Genomic DNA, 6,249 nt, shown 5'->3' on the forward strand with positions numbered 1-6,249 from the left:
CTACACGTGGCCATGTCAACTGTATCTCTGCTGAGGAAGCTCAAGAGGATCCCAACGTCATTCTTGGTACGCTTCTTGTTAATTGCCACCCGACATCTGTTCTTTTTGATACAGGAGCCTCTCATTCTTTTATATCCGAAAATTATGCTCGTTTGCATAACATCGCATTCTGTGACATGCCAACCTCTATGGTAATTCAAACTCCGGGATCCAAATGGCAAACTTCTAGAGTAAGCCATGGAAATGAAATCCAAGTCGACAGACTTGTTTTCCTCGCATCTTTGATAGCCCTTAAATCTTCAGATATTAATATCATTCTGGGTATGGACTGGATGTCAGTTCATCATGCCCAAATTGATTGCTTCTCTAGGACTGTTCAACTTACCCATCCTTCGGGGAAGATAGTCAATGTCTTGACCCGAATAGACAAGCGACAGTTATATTCTCTTAACGCCAGCCCTTTGCCAGACCTTGAGGACGTCCCGGTAGTCCGTGACTTTCCGGATGTCTTCCCAGAGGAATTGCCAGGTGTTCCACCTGACAGGGATGTTGAGTTCGTAATAGACCTCATTCCAGGAACCGTTCCGATTGCTAGAAGACCCTATAAGATGGCACCACTAGAACTAGCCGAGCTTAAGAAACAACTCGATGAGTCCTTGAAAAAGGGTTTCATCCGACCTAGTTCATCTCCGTGGGCTTGCCCCGTCCTCTTCGTCAAGAAGAAGGATGGTACGGACCGGATGGTTGTAGATTACCGACCTGTCAATTTGGTCACAATCAAGAACAAATATCCGCTCCCTAGGATCAACGACCTGTATGATCAGCTCGCTGGATCCTCAGTCTTCTCCAAAATGGATTTGAGGTTGGGCTACCATCAAATCAAAATCAGAAACGGGGACATTCCTAAAACGGCCTTTGTTACTCGTTATGGCCAATACGAGTACACCGTCATGTCCTTCGGTTTAACCAACGCTCCAGCCACCTTTTCTCGGTTAATGAACTCAATCTTCATGGAGTATTTGGATAAATTCGTCGTGGTTTACCTAGATGATATACTCATCTACTCCAAGAACGAGGAAGAACATGCCGAACATCTAAGGCTAGTGTTAAAGAAACTTCGAGAGCACCGCCTTTATGCCAAGTTTTCCAAATGTGAATTTTGGTTGTCAGAAGTGACCTATCTGGGTCATGTAATATCTGGTAAAGGTATTGCTGTTAACCCTGAGCGAGTTCAAGCCGTCCTTAATTGGACTCCACCTGAATCGGTCAAGCAAGTTCGGAGTTTTCTGGGCTTAGCGAGCTATTGCCGTCGCTTTGTCGAAAATTTCTCCAAAGTTGCTAAACCTCTAACCGAACTCCTCAAGAAAGATAAAAAGTTTGAATGGACTCCACAATGTGAGCACAGCTTTCAGGAACTGAAAAGACGCCTGACTTCTGCTCCCGTTCTGGTACCGCCAGACTTCTCTAAGGACTTTGTTATCTACCGCGACGCCTCGCGACAAGGACTAGGTTGCATCCTCATGCAAGATCGACACGTAATTGCTTACGCTTCACGACAATTGCACCCACATGAGGAGAATTATCCTACTCATGATCTAGAGCTTGCAGCCGTAGTCTATGCACTTAAGACCTGGCGACATTACCTCCTCGGTAACCGTTGCGAAATATTCACTGATCACCAAAGTCTGAAGTACATTTTCACCCAACCGGATTTGAATCTCAGGCAAAGACGTTGGGTTGAGTTGATCACAGATTTCGACTTAGGAATAACTTACACCCCAGGGAAAGCCAACGTCATGGCTGATGCTCTAAGTCGTAAATCTTATTGTAACAACCTGATGTTACAACAAAGTCAACCGCTTCTCCATGAGGAATTTCGGAAGCTTAACCTTCACATTGTTCCTCAAGGATTTCTTTCCACCTTGGTGGCGAAACCTACTCTTACGGGTCAAATCATCGCTGTCCAAAAGCGAGATAAGGGAATAGCTAAGATCAAGGAGAACATTGCTAGTGGAGATGCTAGTTGTTTCTCCACAAATGATCATGGTGTTGTGCACTTTGGGAACCGTTTAGTGGTTCCCAAGAACCAGCATCTACGACAGTTGATCCTTAAGGAGGCTCATGAATCCCCTCTCACCATTCATCCGGGTAGTACCAAGATGTATCAGGACCTACGCCAGAGGTTCTGGTGGACTAGGATGAAGAGAGAAATTGCTCAGTATATTGCTAATTGCGACGTCTGTCGTCGTGTAAAAGCAGAGCATCAACGGCCTGCTGGCACCCTTCAACCCCTAGCTATTCCTGAATGGAAATGGGATAAAATTGGTATGGATTTCATTACCAGTTTTCCCAGGACCAAGAGAGGGAATAATGCTATCTTTGTCGTTGTCGATCGTCTTTCCAAAGTGGCCCATTTCTTACCTGTTCGTGAGAGTATAACCGCTAGTCAGCTGGCAGACTTATACATCTCCCGAATAGTGTCTCTCCATGGTGTTCCTTTGGAAATTAACTCGGATCGAGGAAGTCTTTTCACCTCTCGATTTTGGGAAAGTTTCCAAAATGCTATGGGAACCCGCCTTTCCTTTAGCACCGCTTTTCACCCTCAATCGAGTGGTCAAGTAGAACGCGTCAACCAGATCCTAGAAGACATGCTTCGAGCCTCTGTTATCTCATTCGGAATGGATTGGGAGAAGTGCCTTCCATTTGCCGAATTCGCTTACAATAACAGCTATCAATCTAGCTTGGGTAAAGCCCCTTTTGAAGTTCTCTATGGACGACGGTGTCGAACACCCCTTAACTGGTCAGAGACCGGGGAAAGACAATTCTTTGGCCCGGATATGATTCATGAAGCAGAAGAGCAAGTTCGCATCGTTCGTGAAAAGTTGAAAACAGCCCAATCTCGTCAAAAGAGTCAATATGACCGAAAACATAAGGCTATGACTTTCGAGGTTGACGAGAAGGCTTACCTTCCGGTTAACCCTCTGAAGGGAACCCATCATTTCGGTATCAAAGGCAAATTGGCTCCTCGTTACATTGGACCTTTTCGCATTCTCGCTAAACAAGGAGAAGTTGCCTATCAGTTGGAACTACCTCCGCACCTCTCCAGAGTCCACGATGTCTTCCACGTTTCTCAACTCAGGCGTTGCTTCTCGGATCCTATCCGTGGAGTGGACTACGAAACGCTTGATCTCCAAGATAATCTTACATATCGAGAGTACCCCATTCGTATCCTCGATCAGGCCGAGCATACCACTCGACGTCATAATATCAAGTTTCTCAAAATTCAATGGTCGCACCATTCTGAGGATGAAGCAACTTGGGAAAGGGAGGATCGTCTTCGACTCGAGTATCCCGCCTTCTTCCCGGAGGAACCCAAATCTCGGGACGAGATTCTTTTGAGTGGGGGTGAGTTGTCACACCCTAGCTAGTCATGCATTAGAGTGTTGCATCATGTTTATTCTTTCACCAGAAACCTGAAATGGGGATGACAGAACCCCCAGTCCCCTCTGAAACCAACTAGGGTTTACTAAAAACTTTCTCAATGAACCTGAAATGCCCTTCTAAAATGCCCATCATTTTTGTCTTGGTTCAGAACCTCTGCCAAAAGTGGTGCACATTTTCCTAGGCCATCTTAGGGTTTTTGAATTAAATCATAAATATTTGAATTTGGGCATTTAAAATTATATAAAATATTTAAATGCTCAAATATCTCCAAACTAAAATGTTTCATGTTGGAAATAATCCAACTATGGACCAGGAGTAGTTTGGTGATTTTAGGAGTAGCCTAAGTATTTTATTTAATTCAACAAAGTTGCAGAAGTATTAAAAAAACAAAAAACAGAAAAAATGGAAAAAACTTACCTGGCGCCCAGCACCCGGCCCACCTGCCGGCCCAGCCCAGCACCACTCTAGCGAGCTGCTTGCCGGCCAGGCAGGCAGGCAGGTGCCCGACGGTGACCGCAGCGCACGCCACGCACCTGCTCGCCGCCTCGCCGCTCCCCTCGCCAGGTGACGTCGTGGATCAGCCTCCCTCGCTCCCCCGAACCCCCCAGACACCCCCGCTCCTCTCCAGCTCCTCCCCCTCGCGCTCCCCCGCCATGGCCGACGCCACCATCGTCGTGCCTTCGTCATAGCCGTGCTCCCCGCCACCCATGCGTCCTCTCATCGTGTCCAGGAGCTCCGCCGCTGTCCACTTCATCGAGCAGCCGAGCCCCAAGCGCTCGCAACGCCCGAGTCCACCGCAACGACCTCGCCCGAGTCCACCGTCGCCGGAGATCCCCTTCAACGCCGTCGTCGCTCCGGTTCATCTCCGGCCACACCAAGGGCTTCGTCGCACTCACTGTGAGCTTAGCCATCTTCCTCTCCCTTCCGTTCTTGCTCCCGAGCCGTGTAGCAACCTCCCGGAGCTCAACCGCACCCACCGCCGTGGAGCTTGTCGCCGACGTGCTCCCGGTCACCCTCCGGCCACAAACTGGTGTCCATCATGCTCACCGTATCACTTAGCACCTAGCTAGCCACTCCCCGAGCCTCACCGACCCCTCTAGCGTCAAGTTCGTCTTCGGCCGAACCCCGGTGGCCGCCAAAGTCGTCGCCGGCGCCAACTCCGGCCACCCCGACCCCAACGGACTCCACCAAGAGCTGCGGCTCGACCTCAGCTCCTCTCCGATGGCCTCCGCGGCTCGTTTGGTTGCCGGAACGGCAAAAATCACTTCCGCCGCCGCGTCGGGCTCGCCGGCGGCTAAACGCCGGTGCAGCCAACCCGGGTTTGACCACAGGTGGGCCCTGGTTGACTCCCCTGAGTCAATGACAGGTGGGGCCCAGCCCTATTAATTAAACAGGTTTAGTTTTAATTAAACTCTAATTAATCTAATCACACTGACACGCGGGACCCACTGTCAGGTTTGACCCGGACGTGTTCCGTTGACCTGCTGACGTCACACTGACGTCAGGCTGACGCAATAATTGACTTTCTGGAATTAATCTAATATAGGAAATTCCAGAATATAGTTTAAACTTCAAAAATTCATAACTTTTATTCTGTAACTCCAAATCAGACAAATTATATATGAAAAATGATCAGAAAAATCCAATCTATCCATCTGTACTATTTTCATGCATGATTAAACAAGTTAACCTGATGTTTAATGCAGAACAAGGAAAAGCACTTTAAAAGGCCATGTTTGAGTTTGAAATTTGAATCTTTGATTCAAATTGGTTCAAACCCTTCTGGTCTTAGTTGCATTAGCCCAACACACTCATATTGCTATGTTTCATGCATGCATCATATTGTTGCACATTGTTTGGTGATGGTTGTGTATCGGTGTTCTTTGCGGCAGGTTCTGCCCCCGAGGAGTACCGTCATTACCCTAACGAAGAACCGTATCAGTGCATCGAACCATCAGGCAAGCAACCAACCATTTGATCATATCGATACAATCCCATGTTCTCGCTCCTGCTCTCTTTCACTGCATTAAGACAACGCGTTTCAAACTGCTGTGTGCTACAGTAGTTGAACCCATTTCCTCTGCATGACCTGTCATTGCCACAGTAACTAGATGAAACCCACTAGCATGTGTAGGAGTTGATTGAGCCATATGTATGTGTTGTTCCTACCTTGCTATGCCTGCTATGCTTAGAGTCGTGTCAGGTCTGGTTCATCTGGGTGATGGCTAGAGTGAAATGATTATGTCGGTAATGAGAGTGGTGTGGTGAACACGTTTTGGTAAAGGTATCGATGAGAGGCCATGTAGGAGTACATGGTGGGTTGTTTCATTGAAGCCGACCTTAAGCACTGAGATCTGTATGTGTGATTTAAGATACAGCTACTACCATGCATTGGGCCCTGAAATATGACCCCGCTCGACTTCTTATTCACCCTAGCTCTCTGTCCAGGAGTTGCAAGTAGTTTCTGGTGTTTGTAGCCTACTGGAGGCCGTGGACAGCGCTGACCGTAGGGGTGGGCTGTGATGCGGTAGGTACGTGGCACGGTGTACCGAATACCCGTTAGGTATCTCGGGAACCCTGTTCACATCGTTCGGGGCCGTATGGGAAACCTCGGCCGGACTCCCTGCGGATGGAACCTGGATAGGCGATAAACCTAGACTAGAGGCTTAAGTGTTTAGGTAGGTCGTGGTCTACACCCACGTCGGTTTTCGCTTGAAGTCTGCCGAGCACATGTCGTGTGCAGACGCTAAGTGGTGGAAACATGTATGAAGAAGTACACCCCTGCAGGGTTATCATGATCTATTC

The sequence above is a fragment of the Triticum aestivum genome, chromosome 6A, assembly GCF_018294505.1.
Source record: "Triticum aestivum cultivar Chinese Spring chromosome 6A, IWGSC CS RefSeq v2.1, whole genome shotgun sequence".
NCBI lineage: Eukaryota > Viridiplantae > Streptophyta > Magnoliopsida > Poales > Poaceae > Triticum > Triticum aestivum.